The 26,396-nt window shown below is 42.3% G+C and overlaps 1 long non-coding RNA gene across 2 annotated transcripts in view; it reads right to left on the bottom strand.

Moving 5' to 3' along the window:
• Positions 1-19,210: 19,210 nt before the first annotated feature.
• LOC110744170 overlaps positions 19,211-26,396 on the bottom strand; it is a 34,421-nt gene continuing 27,235 nt past the window's right edge. For both annotated transcript variants that reach the window (XR_002524440.2, XR_004176891.1), the window contains one exon: positions 19,211-21,425. This is a non-coding gene — a long non-coding RNA (uncharacterized LOC110744170). The remainder of the gene's footprint in view (positions 21,426-26,396) is intronic.

Below are 26,396 nucleotides of genomic sequence, written 5' to 3' on the forward strand. Positions count from 1 at the left end.
TGGGGATATAGAAGATGGTGCTTTTTATGCTGTTGCTAAACAAATAGGACTCGGAGCTACGTTTCACAATTTCTGCAGTGATTTCATGTCATTTTGGCACTCTGCTCAAGTTCCAACAGTTATGGTTTCTTTCCTCCCGTAGGAAGCTTGGGCAGCACGGGCCTCCACCCTTCCCAGCACCACACGTTTGTTTATGACTCCATGCCCTGAGCATTCCACAGGCTGGTTTCTACTGATTTTCCCACCAACCTCTCCTGACTCAAGGCTTTTCTCTGACCCCTGGCATCCTTGATCTCCTTCCTTGGAGCTTACTTACCTGACTTTCCAATGGCTTTTGAAACTCATGGGTTGTTCTCTAGCCTAGATATTCAGGTGTGCTATTTCCATCTGCTCCCTAGCTGATGAAGCAAACATGGTACCACTGTGCCCACTGCCCTAGCTCTCTGGACACTAGACTCTCAGCTAAACAACAAAAGTTTTAGAAATAGAACAGTGCTAAGAGACTTCCACTTTGAAGGAGTTTCATACACCACTTATTCAAAACGCAAGTTGGCAGAACAAATGTCTGGCACTTTCATGAATCCTGCATAGCAGTTTAATGTTCTTTAAGCAAGCAAGGGTCACTCAAAATCAAGGAAAATTTGCACTAGTGAATGGTGAAATTCCAAAAATGTATCTCTCTGGGGCAGAGTTGCTTTCTTGACGACTCACAGGCAGCTTCAACTTCACAAGCACAAAACTGAACCGGTCATCTTCTCCCATCCCAGCCCTCTCCAGCCTCCACATCTCAGAAAAAAAGCACTTCCGTATGTTCAAAACAGAAATGCTGCAATCACTCTGACACCTCCTTCTCCCTCATTCATCGGTACTTTTACCTTACAGATATTTCTCCAATATATTCATTACTCTCCAACTTCATTTCTATCATATCTTTTAAACCTCCGTGATCTTACTGCTAGGATATTTCTGTGGCCTCCTGGCTTGTCTTCTTGTCCCTTCAATCAATTTCAACACTAGAGGAGATTTAAGAACTAAGCCATCACATAAACACCAATGGCTTTCTTCTGCTTTTGAAATTAAGTACACTGACTTGGCTTTGGCTTACAGAGGGCTGCATGTCCTCCAATCTCATCTCTCACCATTCTACACCATATTTGCCTTCTTTTAGTTGCTCAAATGCACCACACCCTTCCCCATCTCTCTGGTCTCAGCTTCAATGCCACCTTCTCAGGGATGTCTTCTAGACCCTCTAAACTGAGCTCCCATGGTACCCTGTATTTTTTTCATATTTAGGAAAATAGAAATAACATTGTTATTATCTGTTGAATGCCTATCTCCCTGTTCTCCATTCCAATTCCAAAACTGTAAGCTTAGTGAGGACAAAGACTATACAAGTTGCTATCCTACATTCTGGGAATGCAAATGTGAGTAAGACAAACTCAAAATAAATGCTCAGTAAATGTCTGTGGAAGGACAGATGAAAAATGAAAGGGGAGAAAAGAAGATGGTTGGTTGGTTCTCTTTTTTTAACTGATTTCTCCTTTATGTTTGGAATAGAGGAAATAGTTTCCTAGATGACTTGAAGGAAAACTCTTTTTGAAAAAGTGTATGTGTATGTATATTTTTTCTTCATTACTTTAGTAAGGGAAGTCCAGAAAAATCCAAGCTTAGACTTACAGAAAAGCTTGGTAAAAAAAAAAAAACTTGGAATCATTTGAAGAAAAGGTGCCAATTATAAATAAAGGCCATCTATGTAGGGAAAACTCAATATAGCAAAATTCCATTTTCCTAGATTCCAAATAACTGAAATAAGTCAAGAACTGAAGGCATCCCCTAGTGGTTATTTCACTTTTTTGTATGTTAATCTTCTTTACATAACCCTTTCTCTCCTCTTTCCAAAAGCTGCACACATCCCTTGGAGATATTCCAAATCTTTGCCAGAATCAGTGTAGCTCTAGAATCCATGGCTCTGAGACACCAACAGATCTCTCAAATGAAAATGGAGAATGTCTAACCCAAAATGCTCTGCAGTGAAGCTCGGCACAAGCACCCCTCACACAAGAGGAGCTTTCCCTGGGTTCAGGGCTACTGTAGAGACCACAGAGCAGACACCTCCATTCCCACAAACATCCCTGTCCACAGCAGTCCCCTTGGGAGACTGAACATGTATTCCAAATACAAAGCTGTTACCCAAATTAATTTTGCAGCTACCTTTTCCAGACCTTTAATGGTGGCAACTTTTCCTGTTGAGGTTCAAAGAATGAGACATTTGGAGCCAAGCCTGGTACACAACTGGAGAACCAAACTGAGAAATGAGTTTGTGGTTTTCAAAATACCTGCTGCTCTTATCATGGATGTAGAAAGTCTCAAGTCTCATTCAACTTTTCTGCAGGGGCTTCCTGAAAAACTGTCTTGAACTGTAGCAGCACATCAGAAAACTGTCCTATGCATTTCCCATGACAGTGCAGGCTGCGGATCAGCTGCATCAGAAACCCAGGGTTGGGGGAGCTTGCTAAAACTGTAGATTCTGAGCCCTGCCCTAAACCTATGAGGAAATTATGCTGAATCCATGGATGGAGAATCACAAGGGAGACTGACAAGACCTAAAGAATATAAGGAATGGTCATAGGAGCAGCAGGAGGCAGAGTGCTCCAGGCAGGGGGAACAACTCAGGAAGCCTCCAGCATAGGGGTGTCCTTCAGGGACTGGAATAGAGTCCTGTGTGATGGGGTGGAAGGAGAGATTGAAAATGGGGAGTCAGTGGAGAATGCTAAATGGGACAGTGCTCTGGTGACTGGTGTTTTATAAAGACTGCTCAGATGCTATGTGGAGGAGACATTTGGAGGAACAAAAGAAATCAGAAGACAATTCAGGTTTGAACAAGGCTGGTAAAGGTGGAATAGAGAGATGTATGAGCTCAAGGTACAAGATAGAAATGGCACAAGTTTATGGGCTGAAGGCCAGGAGTTGGGAGGGGAGATAATCTGGGATGACAGTCAGGTTTGTAGCTTTTACATGGTGGAGAGCAGTGCTATTTGCTCTGATGGGCAAGCCTGGGAAGGAACAGGGTGAATCAAGAACTCCCTTTGGACATGTTCACTGTGGTGTGTCTTTTCTTTAAATTGGAAATAATTCCACTTGCCTGCCTGGGCATGGTTTTTGTGATGACTGGAGATGATACATGCAAAGCACCTCAAGAAACATGCTAACAGCTCAATGAATGATATCTATTTTTAATTAGTATTATTATAGATACAATTTAAAATATTTGTTGGCACACTGAACATGTTTAAATCAGTATTCATTTCTTATTGTTGTTATTGTTCTGAAATACCATTTGCTGAAGCAGGAATGAACGACAGCTTCCATGCCCGCTCAACCTCAGAGACATCTTGCCTAGAGATTTTCTCTGCCTCCCCTTAGCCCAGCATAGGATATCTGATACTGTACAGCTGATCCACTTTGTTCTTCTTGCTGAAGAAGAAACATCCAGAACTGGAAGAATGATGGCCTTAAGGACTTGTAGGTGAAGGCAATTTGTAAATTCTCAGTCTCACATGCCAGTGCTTCTTTCCTCTTTGATCCCACCTTTGCACCCCTCAAGCCCATGAACCTTCTCAAGGTTTCCCAGGACTGATCCAACCACAATTTCACCACTCCTGAGAGTCAAAGATGTTGCAAAGAAAATTAATCTTACCCTGAAAATCCACAAGTCAAAGGAGCCCTCACTTGATGAGGAGAGGAGGTGGGTGATGGCTGGGGAAATCAAATCCCTTAAGTACATTTTAAGTGCTTTAATGTGATCAAGAATGCAGCCCTGTTTGCACAAGAAGAATTCTGATGGGCTCCAAGGAATTAAGTGATTCTGAAAATATTTGCTGGAGGAATCTGAAAAGCCACTTGGGAGCAAACAAAATATCACTTCGAATAAACTATTCCCCAACATCAGGTGACAGCTCAGCCTCTGCAGCCATTTATCATGTCTTATTGGGGGGTGGTAGAGCCAACATCAAAAGCCTTATGTTTCCAGAGGTACAGAAAAGTGACAACTGTGGCTAAAGGGACAAGTAAGCTGGGAAATAAAAATTATTCAATAACTACAAAGCACCTAGTAAACAACATTAATGAGGACAGACTTGGAGCTCATCACACCAGCCTCAGCAACGGACAGTCAACGGACAGTCAAGCCTGTCTGTGCCAGGACCACAAGCAGAAGGTGAGGGCTCACAGTAAAAGTATCAGGAAATCTCAGGAACTGGAGAGCTCAACCCAAAGGCAGGAGCAGTCCTTACCAAGGGACCACACCATTACAACCCAGCCATTCTGTGAGTTTATGATAAAAACAATTCAATGAAAGGGAGAGGGGTGGTGAGGGGCAGAGAGCAGGCAAGCTGAGATGGTGTTGATGCAGTTGCCAGTCCCTCCTCGTTCATCCTGGTAGGACTGGGCTTCCCCCACCTCTCCAGATAGAGAGGCTGGCATGCAGGCAATCTAACAAGGGAGAAGGCAATCATCGGCTTGAAAAACTTCCAACATTACTGGGACTGATACAAATGTCTGTCTATGGCTGCATTCACTGACCAATGGAATGTGAGACTACTACATCATCCTCTCCCCAAAACTTTGTCCAAAGAGCATTTAATCCAGACCCTGCCCCAAAATATTGCATTACCAGCACCAGACTAGACACAAGCATATCAGGATCATTTACAAATTATCTTCTAGAATCAATATTGTGAAAATGGCCATACTGCCCAAAGTAATTTATAAATTCAATGCTAATCCCATCAAACTACCATTGACTTTTTTTTGCAGAATTAGGAAAAAACTACTTTAAATCTCATATGGAACCAAAAAAGAGCCTGTATAGCTGAGACAATCCTAAGCAAAAAGAACAAAGCTGAAGGCATCACGCTACCTGACTTCAAAGTATACTACGAACATATAGTAACCAAAAGAGCATGGTACTGGTACCAAAACAGATATATGGACCAATAGAACAGAACAGAGATCTCAAAAATACTACCACACATCTACAACCAGCTGATCTTTGAAAAACCTGACAAAAACAAGCAATGGGGGAAAGGACCCCCTATTTAATAAATGGTGCTAGGAAAACTAGCTAACCATATGCAGAAAACAGAAACTGGACCCCGTCCTTACACCTTAAAGAAAAATTAACTCAAGATGGTTTAAAGACTTAAATGTAAAGCCCAAAACCATAAAAACCCTAGAAGAAAACCTAGGCAATACCATTCAGGACATAGGCATGGACAAAGACTTCCTAACGAAAACACCAAAAGCAACGGCAACAAAAGCCAAAATTGACAAATGGGATCCAGTTAAACTAAAGAACTACTGCACAGTAAAATAAACTATCATCAGTGCGAACAGGTAACCTACAGAATAAGAGAAAAATTTTGCAATGTACCCATCTGACAAACGTTTCATATCCAGAATCCACAAGGAACTTTAACAAATTTACAAGAAAAAAAAACGAACAACCCTATCAAAAAGTAGGTGAAGGATACAGACACTTCTCAAAAGAAGCCATTTATGCATCCAACAAACATATGAAAAAAAGCTCATCATCACTCGTCATTAGAGAAATGCAAATCAAAACCACAATGAGATACCATCTCACACCAGTCAGAATGACGATTATTAAAAAGTCAGGAAACAACAGATGCTGACAAGGCTGTGGAGAAATAGGAACACTTTTACACTGTTGGTGGGAGTGTAAATTAGTTCAACCATTCTGGAAGGCAATGTGTCAATTCCTCAAGGATCTAGAACCACAAATACCATTTGACCCAGCAATCCCATTACTGAGTATACACCCAAAGGATTATGTATCATTCTATTATAAAGACACGTGCACATGTATGTTTATTACAGCACTATTTACAACACCGAAGACATGGAATCAACCCAAATGCCCTTCAATGACAGACTGTATAAAGAAATCGTGGCACATATACACCATGTGAGACTACTACATCATCCTCTCCCCAAAACTTTGTCCAAAGGGCATTTAATCCAGACCCTGCCCCAAAATATTACATTACCAGCCACAAAGAAGAATGAGTTCATGTCCTTTGCAGGGACACGGATGAAGCTGAAAGCCATCATCTCAGCAAACTAACATGGAAACAGAAAACCAAAAACTGCATGCTCTAACTTATAAGTGAAAGCTGAACAATGAGAACACATGGACACAGGGAGGGGAACATCACACACTGGGGCCTGTTAGGGGATGGGGGGATAAAGGGAGGGAGAGCATCAGGATGAATACCTAATGCATGCAGTGCTTAATACCTAAATGACGGGTTGATAAGTGCAGCAAACCACCATGGCACATGTATGCCTATGTAACAAACCTGTACTTTCTGCACAGGTATCCCAGAACTTAAAGTAAATTAAAAACAAATAGAAAAGACAAAAAATAAAAATAAATTATCTTCTAGCCGTAGACCATTCAAACGATCAGTAATCTTGCTTATCCCTATCAGGATTGCAAGGGAGGTAGGAGATCAGAACCTAGAAGAGTGACAGTAGACACAAGCCTTTCTACTGCACAGCTATTACCAAAGGATCAGGACTTGCATCTTCTGAAAGAGAAGTTCAAAAGAGGCAGGGTTGAGAAGTGTTTATTTTTCCTTTTATCTTTTTAGAAACAGCAGGAGGTAATCAGCTTGTGAATTAAATAGAGACATTTGTGTGGTTCTACCTGCGACCTCCCAGCTTGCTGTACACGGCTCAGATTGCTTTTAATAAAGCAATAGGATAAAGGGGTATAAACACCACACTCACACATGAAATGGAGAGTCGTACCAGCTCTTCCTGCTGCCCTCCCACACCACCCCTCTATGCTTGATTCCCTGCTACCCAAGAGTAGAAGCACTGCGCTCTCAGACAGGTGAGAATGAATGGACGGCCTGCAGCCAGACTTTACCTAAATGCCACAGCATCTAGAGGAACAGGGAAGGGCAGCTTCTAGGGAAAAAAAAAAAAAAAAAAATCCTTCAAGATTGAAGTGTTCCCTGTGAATTCACAATACTGGGGAAAATGATCACAAACAGGCACATAAAGAAATGAGCATGGGAATACAAAAAAAAACCGAAAAGGGTGATAGAGTCATGAGGCGGGGCACCTGCTCTGAGTGTCAGGGAAAGCCACTCCAAGGGTGTGACACTTGGGTCAAAGCCTAGAGGATATGCAGAAGGCAGCTTCCAGCAAAGCGGGCAAAGAAAGCGGCATCAGCAGTACACACTGCATGAAGCTATTCCCAGCCAGGTAAGGGGAAAGAAGAGAACAGACTATTCGCAAGGAACTGAGCACCAGGCAGTTCCACCTCATCTATGTACCTGAAACGGCGGGTGCACATGCACGTGTGTAGTTATATCGAAAATGTTTCATGTTCCTTCCATAGCTGGAGCCTTTTTAAAATGTATTTATCAAGTTCAAGGCAGGCCCAGAGCATGGAAATAAATGACCAGATGAACACATCAGCCTGGTTCAGCAGGCCATGTCAACAGACCATAGAAAACCATTCCTCACCAACATCAAGTCTTCCTTTCCTTTTCACTCTGAGTGTTGCATCCCCCGGCTTTTCCTCTGTGCTCTGGGGAAACCTTCTGTCAGTCACCCACGGAGTGCAAGGCACCTTTCCCTCCAAACAGTTTGGAACAGACAGAGCTCCCTCCCATTTCACAATGAGCTCGGCCAGATTTATGCTGGGTCATTGAGCTCCATTAAGGTTGCCATGGTTACTCCAGGCCTGTATTACCTGGACTTCTGATGTGCTGGATGCAGGGGCAACAACTGCTTTGCTTCTTCTGTAATTTGCCAGAAAAGTGGCAGAGAGGCTCAAAAGGTAGAAATGCCAGACAAGAAAGGTGCCACGGAGTTAAGAGAGATGGTTGGTGGGGAGAACACATCATCCACCAATGGAAAATGAGGCTCTTTCCTAAACCCACCAACCTGTGAGCTTCACCAGGGTGGGGCCTGAGATAGATAAATCTTGGTATCCCCTAGCACCTACAACAGGGCCTAGCACATAACAGATGCTCAATAAATGTGACTGATTTTGTGGCAAGAAAAAAAAAGTAGCCTAAGAATTCAAAGAATCCATCTTGGACGCTCCTGTTTTAAGAAGACAGGGGATAATGAGAAGATTACAGGTAAAACTATGCCTCTCTCATTGCAAACCGAAGATCACAAAGAAACTTTTCCAGGTAAGAGAAAGGACATGAATATGTGCGAGGGGAGGCATGTCAGTTTCAGTCCTCCAAGAAGTAAATGTCAAGAGAGCAACAGATATGCAAGAGATTTATTTGGGGAAATGTCTGTAAAGGATGAAAGGAAAGAGCAGTAGAGGAGAGGAGAACGTTTGGTTCACAATGCAAGTCTAACACCAACGAGAGGAGAAAGAGGGAAAGAGGAGGATTGGCTAGAAAGAGCCTCATAGTGTAGACCAGCTCTGGGAAAGTCTCTGCCGGGTGGATCAAGAGGCTCTGAGCAAAGGTTGCCCATTCGAGGGGTCCCACACTGAGCAGGAATGGCGATCTCTCCTGTCCTCACTGTGCCCACTGGCTGGGTAAGGCCCACAGGAAGTGTGGTCTCAGCATGAACATCACAGCGGACCCAAAAGTGGGCAGCTGAGTCTCTTCGGCAACTGTGCTCCCCACAGCGAGGAGATCTGTGAGCAGAGCCATCTCCATGGCCACCCAGGGCTTCAGGAGTAGAAGAGGGTTGGGGAGGAAGCAGAGAAGATCCTTGGGAGGCTGCAGGCTGAAAGGAATGTGGTCAGAGGTGAAGGGAATGTCTTCGGGGCACAGGAGCAGGACAAGAGGTGGCTGGGAGACTGTGCTTATCCCTGCTGTTTGTCTGCCCAATGTGTATTCTGCCCTTCTTAAGCACAAAACCTCTGTATATCCCTCTAGATCCCCTTGCATCCGGAAGCAGCCATGTGACCCAATTATGGCCAGTAAGGTATAAACATGGAAAGATAATTCTACTGGATGTTCCTAATAAAAAGAGACTGGCAAGTGCCTGATGCCCTCCCCTCTTCTCCTTCCTACCTGGACCATGGATCCGAGGCCAACAGGAAAGCAGTCATCTCACTACCACGAGATAACAAGCAGGGGAACGAAAACCACATGCTGGAGATGGTAGAGTGCAAAGATAGGTCACACCTGGAAAACTGACACCACGGCAAAGTTGCTGCCCGTGGCAATCCCACCTCCAGAATTCTTGTTATGAGAGAGAAATAAACCCACCTGGGGTTAAGCCATGAAGTCAAGCTAGCATCCCATGCAACCAAATGCAAATCCTAAATAATCCAAAGGAGACTCAGGTGGAGGGCTGCTCCGAGGTGAGCTGCAGGCCTACCTCCTCATCGTTCAGAAAAATCAGCATTACTCATCACTGCAGCTGAATATCCTCGGCAGGATCAGAGCCCAGAGAGGGGGGTGGGCATGACAAAGTCATTCTGTCTTACGAATGGACAAGTCCCTAACTCTGCCCTCAGGTAGTTTGCAATCTAATTGAGGAACTAGAGCAGAGAAATTCTACACTGGTCTTAGTATTCACCTTTACATTCTATAGTTTCACCGCTATCAGCTTGGGCTTGCATTCCTCTGCCACTGTCTTACCCACACACAAACTGTGACGGACTTTAGTAAGAGCCACATCATCCTTTCCCCTTTCCAGCCAGGGAAGGCTTGGACTCCTCCCTGCCTTCCAGGCCACCCATATCACTCAGTTAAGGTTAGCCCTTGAAATGAGACCATTTACCTGCGTTGATGTCATCTGCAAACTTGAAGATTTCAGATCACAAAAAAAGAGTTAAAATAAACCTTTTCCCATCTCAACAGACTTATGACAATTTACCCCTAGAGACCCTCAGAAAATTATTTGTCTCCCAGATTCCAGTGATAGTAAAGCAGCACCCAAACCCACCCATCCCCCATCCCCACTCACTAGCACTGGAAAGCGATCCAACCCTTCAGCTGGTCTACCAGCAGGAACTCCTGCTTCCAAAGCTCAGGAAGAGGCCTGGCACAAAGCAATTACCCTGCTAGATCCCCTTGCATCTAGAAGCAGCCATGTGACCCAGTTATGGCCAGTGAGGTGTAAATATGGCAACAGAATTCTGCTGGATGTTCCTGATAAAAAAGAGACTGGCAAGTGCCTGATGCCCTCCCCTCTTCTCCTCCTTCCTACCTGGACCATGGATCCGAGGCCAACAGGGAAAGCAGTCATCTCACTACCACGAGATAACAAGCAGGGGAATGAAAACCACATGCTAGAGATGGTGGAGTGCAAAGATAGGTCACACCTGGGAAACTGACAGCATGGCAGAGCTGCTGCCCGTGGCAATCCCACCTCCAGAATTCTTGTTATATGAGAAAAATAAACCCACCTGGGGTTAAGCCATGAAGTCAAGCTAGTATCCCATGCAGCCAAATGCAAATCCTAAATAATCCAAAGGAGACTCAGGTGGAGGGCTGCTCCGAGGTGAGCTGCAGGCCTACCTCCTCATCGTTCAGAAAAATCAGCATTACTCGTCACTGCAACTGAATATCCTCGGCAGGATCAGAGCCCAGAGAGGGGGGTGGGCATGACAAAGTCACTCTGTCTTACGAATGGACAAGTCCCTAACTCTGCTCTCAGGTAGTTTGCAATCTAATTAAGGAAACAGAGCAGAGAAATTCTACACTGGTCTTAGTATTCACCTTTACATTCTATAGTTTCACCGCTATCAGCTTGGCCTTTCATTCCTCTGCCACTGTCTTACCTACACGCACACTAACCATGGCGAACTTAGTAAGAGCTGCATCATGCTTTCCCCTTTCCACCCAGGGAAGGCTTGGACTCCTGCCTGCCTTCCAGGCCATCCCTACCACTTTGTTAAGGTTGGTCCTTGAAACGAGACCTGTTTATCTGGCTTGATGTTATTTGAAAACTTGAAAATTTCAGACCACAAAAACAGAGTTAAAATATATCTTTTCTCATATCAACGGACTTATGACAATTTACCCCTAGAGACCCTCAGAAAATTATTTGCCTCCTAAATGCCAGTGATAGTAAAGAGGCACCCAAACCCGCCCATCCCCCATCCCCACTCACTAGCACTGGAAAGCGATACAACCCTTCAACTGGTCTACCAGCAGGAACTCCTGCTTCCAAAGCTCGGGAAGAGGCCTGGCACAAAGCAATTACCCTGACAAACAGCTGTACAGTTGGCAGTCATGGAAAAGAGATTTCCAGGCCACACTTCACCTGTCAGCATGTCAATCTCAGATGTCAGCAGCAATGTTGGTTTACCACTATGACTCCAAGGTCAGGCCCTGGAAATCTGATCAGCCCTCTGTGTTTCACGAAGACACAGCTCACGGTCCAGAAAATTAATTAAGGTCTCCATAGAAAACACAAAATCCTAGTCTTTGAAAAGTAAAATCGACTCCTCTCCCCTCTTCCTCCTGTCCCCTGGAGACTTACACAAAGTCAACCTTCTCATCTTAGCACAATTTCTATATCCCTTTCTAATTGCCTTCACTGAAAAAGTTCCCTCTGGACCTTCCTAGTTGTTTCTTCAATCTGGAGGAAAAAACACTTGATTAATAATTATGTAATTACATTTTCAATTCGGTGACCAGTCTCATTGGATGAAGTGACCTCAGAGCTGCAAAAATGAAGTCCATCAATGATTCTGACATCTAAGTCTTCAGTGAAAGGGGTGCCACAGGAGATAGGGTGGGGTTGTGAGCACTGCAGTCACTGTGTGGTTAAATGACTGGCATCCGCCTTTTTCAGAGACTAAGAATAAACTTACCCCTATTAAGTAGAACAGATACCAGTGATGAAATCAGGGCAGTAGAAGCAGGCAAAAGCTGGCCCCTTGGAAAAGGTACCTGAGAAGAGGAGGCAGAAAAGGCAGGATGCTGTGTTCTGCTCCCCACCACTTCACCTCCCACCCCCTACCCCAAGATTGCTGAAATATTCATTACCCAACATAGACAGCCTCACTCCCAGGCAGACCTCAAACCCCCAGCTCCTTTACCCAGAGTCTAACATCTTAGCCAGTCACCCTACCTACTAGGCTCAGGTTTGCCAACTGCTCATCATTTACTGATCTCCACAGCCTGGACCAGACTCTGTGTCACCTGCTATTATATAATGAGATGGTTTACAGGTTGACCTAGCTATCTACAGTTCCCAGTTATTCCATCAAATACCAACCTAGGTGTTGCTGTGAAGGCATTTTGTAGATGTGATTAAGGCCCATAATGAGTTGAGTTTAAGAAAGAGATTATCCTAGGTAATCTGGGTGAGTCTGATTCAATCAGCATTAAAAGCCTTAAGAGCCAAACTGAGGCTTCCTTGATGAAGAAGAAATTCCACCTGCGGACTCAAGAGTCAGCTCATGTTTAAGAGTTCCAGACCGCCCTTCTGGAAAACCTGCAATCTGGATTTTGGAGTTGCCTAGCCAGACCACCCCTCAGCCACATAAGCCAATTCCTCACAATAAATCTCTTCCTATATATCTCCTACTGCCTCTGTTTTTTCTGGTAGAACTCTGACAGATATATATCATTAGAAAGTTTGCCTTCAATCCACTCACCTAATTTTACTAAAATAAATGTATTTTACACACAAAATTTACCTGCTTACTGTAAGTAAAAAACTAGTGCCACCTTCCATAATAGAGAAATACAATAAAATCAAATGCAACGCCATGGAATTTCAGTTCGATGCTCCTGCCTGCCACAGGCTCCAAGCATTTGGAGCTGGCTCATCCTGCTAGTGTCAGAAAGAAAATGAAAGTTGGTCTGGTGCTGGGAGGTATGTACATCAAGGACAACATCTCAGGGAGATGCTTATCAGAAGGAGTGATGGAGAATTGAGAAGAGAATATGTTTCCAACCACATGATCCCTGTTATTTAATTCTATATCCATGTATGTCCCATCTGAAATCATCCCAGGTGCAACCAGAGGTTTCCATCCGGCACTTGCAGATACAAGACTCCAGGGTTGTGGACAAGTAGCCAGGGAGCACATGAAAGGCTTTCATTCTCAGTGTCGGGAGCAATTGCCTTGATGTAACTGCAGGGGAGCTGCTAGTACCAGAACAGACTAAACCCACATGTCCATCTTTACTGTGCACCCTGAGAACACTGCCCAGCAGAAGGCTTTCTACTGACATATCAGGGTGGCAGGTTCATGCCTCTCCCTCAGTAGGGGAAGCAGCAGAAGCCACAATCATCACATCCCTTCCTGAACAGCCGTAGGAGGTATCACCTCAAAACTCTCAGGTTGTGGCTTCTGGGGCTTCCTGTACCAAAGGGGAAAGGGTCCCAGGCCCCAGGAAGTAGTATTCAAGAGGAAGTAGCCATTGGTGACTTCTCTGCCTCCTGAGAAACACTGGCTCTGTGCCTATCTGCCATGACATTGTCTTTGGGCTCCACTCCCCATGTACAGGAACCAGATTAGTAGTCCGTCCTTCAGAGCTCTTTTCTAATAACCCTGCCTGTGTTACTGGCTAACTTTTTATTTGATAATTGGCTCCAGTTGCTCACGATAGACTTACAGCAACCCAAGCCAGCAGAAAGACCCAGTAGGTGCTTCTGAGGCAGGGATTGTAATATCTTTGGAAAATCCAAAAAATAAGCCAAATAATGGAAAGGAGATGTGCTTTAGGATACAGCAGATGAGGATTCAAATCCCAGCTCTGGCATTTTCCTGTGGTGAGATCTTGGAGCAAATTACACAAATCCTCTGACCCTCGGTCTCTATGAAATGGACCCCATAATAGGACAATGCTAGATGCCTGACATTTGTCATCTTTGGATTAAATGGCCTGAATTTTCCTTGGGAGCATCATCTCCTCCCACTGTCAGTCCATGTGCTGTGGATGGAGTGGACCTTGTTCCTCTCCTGAAGCACCTGGGGCACACACATGACCTGGCTCTGGCCAAGCAGCCTTGTCCTCCTCCTGGGTCCAGGTATGAACATGAGACTCAATGTATCCACTGACAGCAAACGCTGGAGCCACTGGGCAAAAAGCACTTTCTTTCGACTTAGGTTTCTAAGCTGGTAGAATGGAAGCTGGAGCTACTGATGACCATCTTAGTCACCTCACAGGGAGTTCCTACTGAGAACAAACACAATATAAAGGAAGGCTAAGTAGTATGAAGAGAAAGAAAGAAAGGGAGTCCTGATCTTATCATTTGAGTACCTGGATCCAGCCAAGTCTAGTCATTAAGATCTAACCCAAGGACTTGTTTTTCATTGCATCAACCAATAAAATGAGTGTGGGCATCAAAGGAATTGAGTTGACTACTGTCACTTGCATCCTAAACAAGTAACTCCACCTCATAAGATAATATGAATATCAAATAAAAATGCTATGAAATCACTCAGTGTAACCTAGCCCACAGTGAGCCCTCGATTAATACTAGCTGTTTTTTAGGGAACTTAAATGAAATAATGTATGGAAGCACTTTTCCAGTTGCCCCCACAGGGTAATCAGGTATTCAATACATGACAGTTGTTACTCCTCAGTGGCAGCCACTTTGAGCCCCAATTCATTAATCCAAGAGCCCAACCAGCCAGTAGGCTCAAATGAGCATATTTCTAAAGCCTCACATTTTAGGCTCCAGGGAAGAGAAGTTAACCAACCTAAGAAACTATATTTTGTAAGCAGCAAAACTCCTTGCAGTAACCACTCAGCCCTATGTGATTTGTTGGACCTCAGCAGAGCTATTCAGATGGGAAAATCGGGGGAAATCATTTCATTACTGGTTAAGTCAGGGAAATATCTGAAAAGTAACCATTAGATTGCTATAGAAGCTGAACATTTTCAAAGGGAAAAGGTAAAATTAAAAGGCCAAGGGAAAAATTTATCTTGTTTCTAAAATCCAGATTTAGATGCTGCCAAGAGTCATGCATGACGCACAACCCCACAACATCTTGATGACAAGAAAGATTTAATAATTACTTTTCTTAAAGATTGATGTACTTAACCATTCTTCCAAAAACACCAATGTGGGGTGGGTAGGAGAGGGGATAGGGAACAGACGGAAAGTGACAAAATGCGCCAATCGCTCGCATCACATCGCACCAGCAGTCAGAAGTGGAAGTCAGCCAGCAATGATGGCACTGCCATCTATGGATTCCACTACCATTGGCAGATTTCATGCGTACCCACTGTAGACAAGCCCTGGCCTATAAAAGACAAAAACAAAAACAAATCTGACAAGAGGAAACATTATAGGGATGGACGTTCCTGGTAAACTCTTTAAAAATTATCTTTTAATGACTTACAAATTTTTCCAAGGTCTATATCGGGGCAGGCAATTGATGACACTGGTTTGATTGTGTGGGGGAAAGGGCCAGAGAGGGGTTAGAAATGAACACTTATTGAGTAGCTACCATATGAATATCCTCCTGTAAGCCTCACCCCCACACCATAAGGTAGGTAATTAGTAAGACCATTTTATAGCTCTTGAGTTCAAAATGGTGAATCAACTCAAGTTCACACTAGAAATGATGAGGCCAGGTCTGTCAGACTCCAAAACTTGTGTTTTATCCAATATTTCATGCCCTACACCACTCTCCACTCAAAGAATCATTCATTTCTCTCCCTCTCTCCCAATTATTATTTTATCTATAATAACTGGAGCTCATTAAGAATATGAGCCAGGTCTGTCTTGCTCAAAAAAATATTTGAGGAGGGACACAGGAAAGAAGGAAGGAAAACTGGTCCAGGCAGGCCATTGGTCTTCCGGGGCTTGGCACTTAGAGGCCCCTAAAGTCTAATATAGGAATTCAAACCTGCAATTATTATAATATTTATATAATACTCTCCTTTATTCTTTATCCTTTCAACTCTTTGGAGTCCATGGAGAGTGTATGCAGATTAGAACTTACCAGCCAAACAAAATCTAAATAAACAAGAGAATGAGTCTGAAGTCACCATAATCATTGCTAACATTTTTTTGACCTACGTGTCAACTCTCCGCCTGGCACTCATCTAATCATTTCATGTAAATTAACTCAGAGAATCTCCATAGCAATGATGTGAGGTGGATACTGTTATCATTTCCACATTACATATGAGTACCAAGGCTCAGAGGTGAAGCCACGTGGCCGGCTAGGATCACTCACCCGATACAAACTAAAGCAGCTGGCTCCAGAGCCTACGCTCAAATCTACCATGTTAGTCCCCAGCAGCTAAGGATATCCCATAAACTATGCCTATCCTAGACTTTTCAGCCACGTCTGGATGAGAAGGCCTTGCCTGAAGAAATAAGGAGACTAGAAAAAAACAGAAGTGGAGTTGTCCAAGTTCTGTCCAAACATGACAAGCCAGTGTCAGGAAGGGGTAGAAACTTCACATACAGCTGCCCATGAAACCATATTCCAGCCCAGCCCTCAAAGACCCACATGTACCCTGTCAATGGAGGGTAAAAAATGGCAGACTCATTTGCTACAGCAGGCAGCACCTTGATGCAGACATCATCCTCCGCCTCATGGGTGCTGGCCAACTGGGCACAGACAGCAGATGGCAGGAACAGCCACAGAAATGGAGATAGAGCTGCTGCTGTCTGCATCCCCCAAGTTGAGAAAGCCAGAGCTGGAGCAGCAGAGACAGCAGATGCCTTGGGTTACCAACAGGAGAACAGATGTGCTCACCAGTCCTTTAAGGAGGGCTGGCATTTCCATAGAATGCATGAGGTAGAGCCAGAGAAATCCTTATTTTTCCTCTATCATCAAGACCCTACTTTTAGTCCAGGCTGGTGTAATCTGGAAAGTACAGTGATCTCTATACAGAAAAAATAGAAAGAGCAGACAGGCACATATGTACATGTACACACACGGGTTTGTATGTGTATGTATGTGTATAGACACATGTATAATCACATCTTCATTTATGAATCCAATGAGTAGGCACATTTTCTTCTCCGCTGAGTCACTGAGTCATTTGAAAACGTAGAGAAAAGACTCTTAACTCTCAGTGTGATTTCTTCCATTTTCCATAATGGAGAATTTCAAAGAGTGTTTCAGGAGAGAACCACTTGGAGCAAACCTCTGGGACTCATAAAACGCATAGTGCCTATTTTTAAGAACTCACAGCAGCAGTACTCCCCACTCCCCTCACCCCATCCCCGACACACACGCCCATTGCTACAGCCCTCTGCCTTTATGTTGTTTTTTCAATTCTCAGGGATGCCTGCTTCACATCCCCAACCTGCTTGTAATTCCCTTTGGCTAGGGATGGGTTGACTTACCTATTTCCCTCCCTTCCCACTGTCTAGCAAACGGCCAAGCCCAGCAAGCCTTTACTCTACATTTGGAACTTGAGAATTGAGAAGTAGACTCTCTCCATGCCACCTCCCATCCGGCTGCCTGCTTCACCCCTAGGAACCACAACTTCCAAGTCTGGAATGATCTGTGGAGATGAAGTGAGCCAAGATTAGGGAATCAGTGTTGAAAGATCCTGGGGAGGTCGCTTGTTCCATCATTCACTCAGCAAATGTTAATTGAGCACTTACAGAATGCCATGCAATTCTTAAAACTTGATAGAAAGTCAAGCAATGGGATTAGCTGCTTCCTCGGTTGTCAGTCCCTTACTTTCTATATAGCTCTTAATTATTAGAAATTTCATTCTGTATTGAGTCAAAATCTTTTTCCTCATAACTTATCTCCTTTTATTTGGATATTACACTGCATTGTAATTAAACTGTGATGATTTAAATGTAAAAAACAAAACCTAAAATGTATGGGCAGGGGGAATATAGGGGAACATATAATCTGAGGTCAGGAGAGATGTTTTTATATGACACCAAAGAAAAATTAAGTAACATTTTGATGAGTTTGCCAATATAAAACCTGAAATACGCATACACTAAATCAAAAGCAAGAAGTGCAATGAAAATCAATATTTGCAACCTAGATGGCAGACAAAGGGCTAGTAGTCTTAACATTTAAAACTTTTAAAGCAACTAAGAAAAGGAAAAGAGCAGCTAGGCAAAAGACACAACTAGGTAATTCATAAGATTTAAAATGTCGAATATGAAATAAAAAATATTTAACCTCACTAATAATTCAAAACATACAAATTAAAGCAAGATACCACATTTCCCATATAAATCTGGCAAGATATTTCAACATCATAGTGCCCAGTACTGGGGAAAATATGGAGAGACAGAGATACTCTCACACTTGGTGGTGTGGAATGATTTGATCACACACATCAAAAACAAATAAGCAAACCAGTAAATCAAAACCTTCAAAATGCTCGTAACCCTTTAAATTCTATACCTTTCACTTCTAGGGCTTTATATTAAGGAAATACTCAAGGATGTACATAAAAATTTATTTCCAAGGCTATTCTGCCCAGGATTCATTACATTACAGAAAAATCAAGGAAAAATCAATGTATAAAATAGAATTTTAGAAATAAATTATGCAAATTTGTAAAATAGAATATTTTACAACACATAAAAATGTCGTTATGGAAAAGTAATGACTTTGAAAGTCATTTACAATATTTAGTTATATAAGAAAGTCAAGTTGTGGCCAGGTGTGGTGGCTCACACCTGTAATCTCAGCACTTTGGGAGGTTGAGGGGAGGATTCCTTGAGTCCAGGAGTTTAAGGCCAACCTGAGCAAAATAGAGAGACCCCCCCCAACTCTACAAAAAATTTAAAAATTAGCCAAGAATGGTGGCATACACCTGCGGTCCTAGCTACTCAGGAGGCTGAGGTAGGAGGCTTACTTGAACCCAGGACGCTTATTTGAACAAGGTTTCAGTGAACCGTGATCATGCCACTGCACTCCAGCCTGGGCAACAGAGCAAGACTCTGTTTAAAAAAAAAAAAAAAAAAAGGCCGGGCGCGGTGGCTCAAGCCTGTAATCCCAGCACTTTGGGAGGCCAAGACGGGCGGATCACGAGGTCAGGAGATCGAGACCATCCTGGCTAACACAGTGAAACCCCGTCTCTACTAAAAATAAAAAAACTTAGCTGGGCGAGGTGGCGGGCGCCTGTAGTCCCAGCTACTTGGGAGGCTGAGGCAGGAGAATGGCGTGAACCCGGGAGGCGGAGCTTGCAGTGAGCTGAGATCCGGCCACTGCACTCCAGCCTGGGCGACAGAGCGAGACTCCGTCTCAAAAAAAAAAAAAAAAAAAAAAAAAGCCAAGTTGCAAATAAATCTTTTCAAAAATACAATTATATTATAGATATATCTAGAATACCTGCCTAGGGAAAAGAAATAGAAGGTTATAATCAAGTGGATTAACAGATAATTGTCAGAGATGGGATTAAGTAATCTCCATATACACAGCTCTCTCTCTACCTCTACCTCTCTCTCTCATATTTGTAAATTTTCAAGTTATTTTACAATGGATATGAGTTTCTTTTCTAACAACAGCATTTCGTATTGTAAACTTCAGTGTTTGGGGTAGCTTTGCCACACAATTAGTCCATGTTAAGTCTTTAATAAAAAATACAACTCAGAGACTTTTTTTTGGTCTTGTATAGTTGGCTTTTTGAACCTAAATGCCAGCCTTTAATTTATCCCTGCAGAATGCCATCATTTTCCTTGAGTTCCAGCCTGCTGGGTGGGGTCTTTTGACTCCTGTTGCTGTCATGAGATGCCTGAGCATCCTGGCGCTCCACCTTTGGGAAATTTAATAAGCATGCTTTCCCTTTCCTCCTCCGCCAACTGGGAGTACAGAATAGAAAATGGGCCACTCTGGGGTCTTTCCTCTGTCTCAGTCCTGCGTGGGCAGTGGGCCTGGAAGGATGAGAAGCAGAGAAGTTTGACATACCAACAGGCAGGGAAAACAGGGATCAGAATGGTAGAGGAGAGGAAACGGTACCAAAACAGAGATTATAGGGAGGAGACAGAAAAACATTCTGCCTCCAATCTGATTACACTACCAAAGAAATAAGACCTCTGGGGCCAGCTCTCCTGGCTGCCTGCCTTGTCCGCAGGCCCGGGCACTGTGGCCGGCCCACACTGCATCACTCACTTAAGTGGCAACGATATCTGACAGACAGAGCACCCAGCCCCAGCCCCGTGTGTCCCTAATGTAGTTAGAGTTGGAGAAATTATTCATCAGAGAATAGACTAAAGCGGTTAGTGTCCCCCGGATGCATTAGGGGCAGGTTCTGTCGGCTTCGGCAAAGCACCTCTGTGTGCTTATCCTGAAAACCCCTGAGCTGGCTCCACGCTGGTGCCCTCGTTGCTCATCTCCAGAACCACAGCCAGTCCCATGACTCACTGCCATGCTGCCTCTTCACAGCCCCTTTCCTCTATCTTCGTTACCTTCCAGAACTCTTCCAGGCCGCTTGCCTCCCTCATCCCTGGGAGCTCAATCCTCAGCTAAGAAGCAAAGTGCTCCCAGCTGCTGTCTCCGCCCTTACCCCTCACCCAAAAAGTCCCCTGTCCCCAGGCATCTCCATTTGTCCTTCCTGTCCTTTAGGGTCCAGCTGCAGCCACCTTCTCTTGAAGTCTTCCCAGCTCTCACTAGCCAGAATTACACCTCTCTCTAGTGCTCACAGGGCATTTTCTTTCATTTTTCTCTAGCATTTCCCAGACAGTGGGGGTGAGGTGAGGATGCGGAGAGCCATGAACAAGAAGGATGTCAGCTCCTACGGGGAGGAAAGACCACCAATTCTTGCTCTTCCATGCTCTGCGTGGAGTATAAAACCATGTACATGGGGTTGGTGTGCATTGGCTTGAGTTTCCAAGGTTCTGATTTCCTGTTAAAAAGAAGGGTTTATCAACATTTCCAACAAACCTTATTACATAAACACCTACCTACCTCATATTCTGAAGTCTGAGGTGAAGAAAAGATCCCTATTTCACAAAAGAAACTCACCATAATTATTACAACGATTACTGTTATAAATCACCTTCGTTTACTATGCAGGGGCTATGAACCAGGGCCTATTCTATGTTCCCTGACTATGGTTTCTCATCTTCGCAATAATTCCACAAGGTAAATCTGAACTCTACAGAAGTTTAGTGACATGCCAGAAGTCTAATGACTGAAAATATATGAAGTCAAGATTTAAACCACAGATCTAACTACATATCCATATTCTCTCCATTATTCAGTGTTTCCTGGTAAATGTTAAGACTCTCCCTGCAGACTGTGAGTGACTGGGCTGTACTTAAGAGTTTTTGTTGGAGTAGAACAGCATCATGGTTAAGAACATGGTTCTGCAGCCAGGCCAACCAGGTTGAAATCCTGGCTCTGCCGTTTACCAGCTGTGTGTCCTTGTTCAAGACATTCACCTTCTTCATAGCTGAGCTTCCTCACCTGTAAAACAACAAGGTGGCTCGATGAAATCCCACTCTTTCAGTCTTGTGCACCTGGAACATCATGGCCATGAGCTCATTAAACCCTAAGAACAGCCCATAAAGGTAAAATCAGTTTAGCAGGGAGGCTCTTGAGGTGAAGAGCTGAAAAGTGTTTTGAAACTACTGCAACTTAGAAGATCCTTCAGAAATTAAAAAAAAAAAAAAAAAATCCAAAAGTATCCTGTAGGTAATTTGAAAGCTAGTTTATGATTTATAGAATGTTTATCACAAGCACATTTTCAGACACACAAGTTTACCAATTTTCCTAGCATCGTTGCCTCCTGAGAAAGGGTGGTCAGGGAATAAGGTGCTGAAAGGAGCCCTGTGTTCTCAGTAACTCATTCAGAACCTTTCCTTCAACAGGTACTCAATGCCAATAGATAAAAGTCCAATTGCCTCAGCCTTCCCTCTATGAATCTTATCAAGCTCAGTCTCTAACCACTTCCCACATTAATCTTCCATTTCTACATATTGCAAGCTTCTACTCATCCTCCAATACCCCACTCCAATGTCCCCTGCTCAGTAGAGCTTTCACTGATCTCTGTAGGGCGAGATCGTTGTTACTACATCCGCATTGCCACAGTACTTTGTACAATTGTCTACCATAGGCCTTCTTACATTCTATGCTAGTTAAAGGTTTTTGTATCTGCCTCCACTGTTACTCATGAATAGTGAGCTGGGCAAGGGTCAGGGTCATGTCCTGGTCAACTTTTAATTTTAAATGTCTAATACCTGGTACATATCAAGTACCAAGTCAATATTTTTTAGTGCACATATAAGTTAATAAATAAACTTCAATGTTAGTAAAAAAAAAAAAAAAAAAAATCTGGCTAAGTAAATAATAGCTCCTTCCTCAGTGTCATCATTGTCAAGAATATTAAGATCCCAGCAATACAGCCTGTGTAACTAAAAAAAAAAAAAAAAAAAAGAAAAAGAAATTGAAAAACATAGTATCTTTCCCAAGATAAGATTTTTAAATATGCAGGTCCTATTTCTAACTGAGAAAACCCTCTGCGGACGATTTTCTTGCATTGTTCTCCTAAACGTCAATGGCACTCAAGAGGCTTTCTTGGAGGTCTGAGATGGAACTACTTTCCTCACATGATCAATCTCTTCACAATGAGATTTCAAAAACACAGGTCATTTGAAGGTTGACTCCTGCTTTTGGACAACACTGGAGGTTGTGTTCACAGGGAAGGCACACAGTGGGCTCCTGGTAAATATTTGCAGCACAATGAGTGTTTATTGTGTGTGGCGCTCTCCTGGGGTGCTGTTGGAAGTCAACTATTCACACGCCTCTGATTCAACTACCTCAGTTATGAAGGAAAAGGCAATGTTGCAAGGAAGAAAAGCTTTCGGTCAGATGACCCAAGTTTAAGTGCTGGCTCTGACACTAACCAGCTGGGGGACTTTGGGCAAATCATTAGCCTCTCTGGGTAACAATTTCCTCATCTGTAAAATAAGAGTATCTCCGCCTGCCTTGTTGTAGGGGTTCTGCAAGATCAATACTTGCAGTAGACCCCCTTATCCTTACTTTCACTTTCCACAGTTTCAGTTACCTGAAGTCAACTGCAGTCTAAATATAGGTTGAATACAGTACCATAAGATATTTTATGAGATAGAAAGACTGCATTTACATTACTTTTATTCTACTGCATTGTTATAAATGTTCTATTTTATTAGTTATGTTTGCTAATCTCTTACTGTGCCTAATGTATAAATTAAACTTCATCATAGGCATGTATGTTTAAGAAAAAGCATAGTATATATAAGGTTTAGTACTATCTGAGGCCTCAAAAATCAACAGGGTGTCTTGGAACATATCCCCCTCAGATAAGGGGGAAATTGCTATATGTCACCCAGGCCAGGCATGGTGGTCAATAGATATCTGTCGTGTATACAGACCATGCTTCTGTGGCTTTGCTAGATTTCTTTTCTGACCCTCAGCTTTGGGACCCAGAATTGTATTTGTATCTATCTCACAAACATCCAAAACAAGAAGATGAAAAAAGAGCAGAGACCAGAACTGAAGGATTAACTCTATGGCAGAAAAGGTGCCTTATCTGAACTAGAGACAGGACCAAGGGAAACCATCTGGAAAAACCATCTCTCATACATGAGATGCTGAGTATGATATTGGGAAAAATTAGCAGAAAAAATCCATTATTTTGTTTATTCAAAATTTGACAAAGTTCCTTCCTTTAGGGTAAACAGTTAGTATTTGTGCCCAATTTTATGCACATGCACGTTATCAAATATCTGCTGGTTTCACCTGACTATATGTCACTATGCATTCTGAATCGTCATCATGTGTCACTTGTTTGTTGAAGTCAGACAGTTTTTATTTTAAAAAATTAAAACAATGTGTTGGCTCTTGTTCCAAGACATTTGTGATATTTGTGACCAAGAAAAGAGCAACTTTAAATATATATGTATTACATATATATAAATTGCCATTTTAATAGGTATAACCTATTATTACCTATTAATATAACCAAATATTAATTGCCATCCTAATAGGTATAGCCATATGTATATAACCATATGTGTGTGTGTATATATATATTTTATATATATAGTTATACCTATTAGGATGGCAATTAACCAAGAAAAGTGGAAACTAACTAGTGTTGGCAAGGAAATGAAGAAATCGGAAGCTTTGTGCTTTGCTGGTAGGAATGTAAAATACTGCATCCATGGTCCACAGACAATATATAGCAACTACACAATCAAGTTTACAAAACAGCCAGCTAACAACATGATGATAGGACCAAAATCTCACATATCAGTATTAACCTTGAATGTAAATGATCTCAATGCCTCACTTAAAAGGCAGGGAGTGGCAAGTTGGATAAAAATTAAGACCCAACTGTCTGCTGTCTTCAAGAGACCCATCTCACATGTAACAATACCCACAGGCTCAAAGTAAAGGGATGGAGAAAGATCAATCCAGCAAATAGAAAACATAAAAGAGCAGGGGTCACTATTCTTATATAATGTAAGGACTTTAAACCAACAACAGTGAAAAAGGACAAAGAAGAGTATTACATAATGATAAAAGGTTATATTCAACAAGAATATAACTATCCTAAATATATACACACCAAACATTAGAGCACTAGATTCATAAAGCAAGTTCTCCTGGACCTATGAAAAGACTCAGACAGCCACACAATAATAGTGAGAGGCTTCAACACCCCTCTGACGGTGTTATACAGATCATAAGGCAGAAAACCAATGAAGAAATCCTAGACCTAAACTCAACACTTGACCAATTGGACCTAATAGACATCTACAGAATACTCTACCCAACAATCACAGAATATACATTTTTCTCAACTGCACATGGGACATATTCTAATATCAACCACATGTTCAGCTATAAAGCAAGTCTCAGTACATTCAAAAAAATAAAAATCATACCAAGCACATTCTCAGACCAATGTGCTCTATTCTTCTAAAAATAGAAACCAATACCAAGAAGATGTCCTTAAATAATTTTTGGGTAAACAATGAAATTAAGGCAGGAATAAAAAAATTTTTTGAAATTAATGAAAACAGAGACACAACATATCAAAATCTTAGGATGCAGCTAAAGCAGTGTCAAGAGGAAAGTTTAGAGTGCAAAATACCTACATTAAGAAGTTAGAAAGATCTCAAACGAACAATCCGTCATTGCATCTAGAGGAATCAGAAATTTTTTTTTGCTTTTTTTTTTTCTTAAAAAAAAAAAAAAGCTAGCAGAAGAAAACAAATAACCAAAATCGGAGCCAAACTGAATGAAAGTGAGATGCAAAAAAAAATCCATACAAAAGATCAGTGAAACCAAAGGTTGGTTTTTCGAAAGGTTAAACAAAATTTACACAACTACTACCTAGATTAACAACAAAAAAAAAAAGAGAGAAGATCCAAATAAGCACAACCAGAAATGACAAAGATGACATTACAACCAACACCAGAGCAATACAAAAGATCCTCAGAGACCGTTATGAACACCTCCATTCACACAAATCAGGAACTCTCAAAGAAATGGATGAATTCCTAGAGACACACAACCTTACAAGATTGAATCAGGAAGAAACTGAAAGCCTAAACAGACCAATTACAAGTTCCAATATTGAATCAGTAATTTTAAAAAAAAACCACTACCAACCAAAAAATGACCTAGACCAAATGGATTCACAGCCAAATTCTACCAGGCATACAAAGAAGAGCTGGTACCAATTCTACTGAAACTATTCCAAACATCAAGGAGGGACTCCTCCCTAACTCATTCTACAAAGTCAGCATCATGCTGATACAAAAGGCTGACAGAGACACAAGACAAAATACTCCAGGCCCATATTCCTGATGAACATGGATGCAAAAATCCTCAAGAATAGACTAGTAAACTGAAGTCAGAAGCACATCAAAAAGATAATTCATCACACTCAAATAGCCTTTATTCCTAGGATGAAAGGTTGCTTCAATATACACAAACCAATAAATGTGATTCACCATGTAGACAAAATTTAAAACAAAATTCATATGATCATCACAATAGATACAGAAAAAGCTTTCAATACAATCCAATATTCCTTTATGATACAAACCCTCAGCAAACTAGGCAGCAAAGGAATATACTTCAAAATAATAAGAGCCATCTATGACACACCCACAGCCAACATGATACTGAATGGGCAAAAGTGGAAACCATTCCCCTTGAGAAGTGGAACAAGACAAGGTTGTCTGCTCTCATCATTCCTATTCAACATAGTACTGGAAGTCCTAGTCAGAGGGCTCAGGTAAGAGAAAGAAATAAAAGGCATTCAAATAGGAAAAGAAGTCAAGCTATGTCTCGTCACTGATAATATGATTGTATACCTTAAGAAAAACTCTGAAGACTCCACCAAGTGACTCCTAGAGCTGAGAAATGACTTCACGAAAGTGTCAAATACAAAATCATTGTACAAAAATCAGTAACATTTCTACACACCAATAATGTTCAAGCTGAGAACAAATTCAAGAATGCAATC

Source organism: Papio anubis, chromosome 11, assembly GCF_008728515.1.
Source record: "Papio anubis isolate 15944 chromosome 11, Panubis1.0, whole genome shotgun sequence".
NCBI lineage: Eukaryota > Metazoa > Chordata > Mammalia > Primates > Cercopithecidae > Papio > Papio anubis.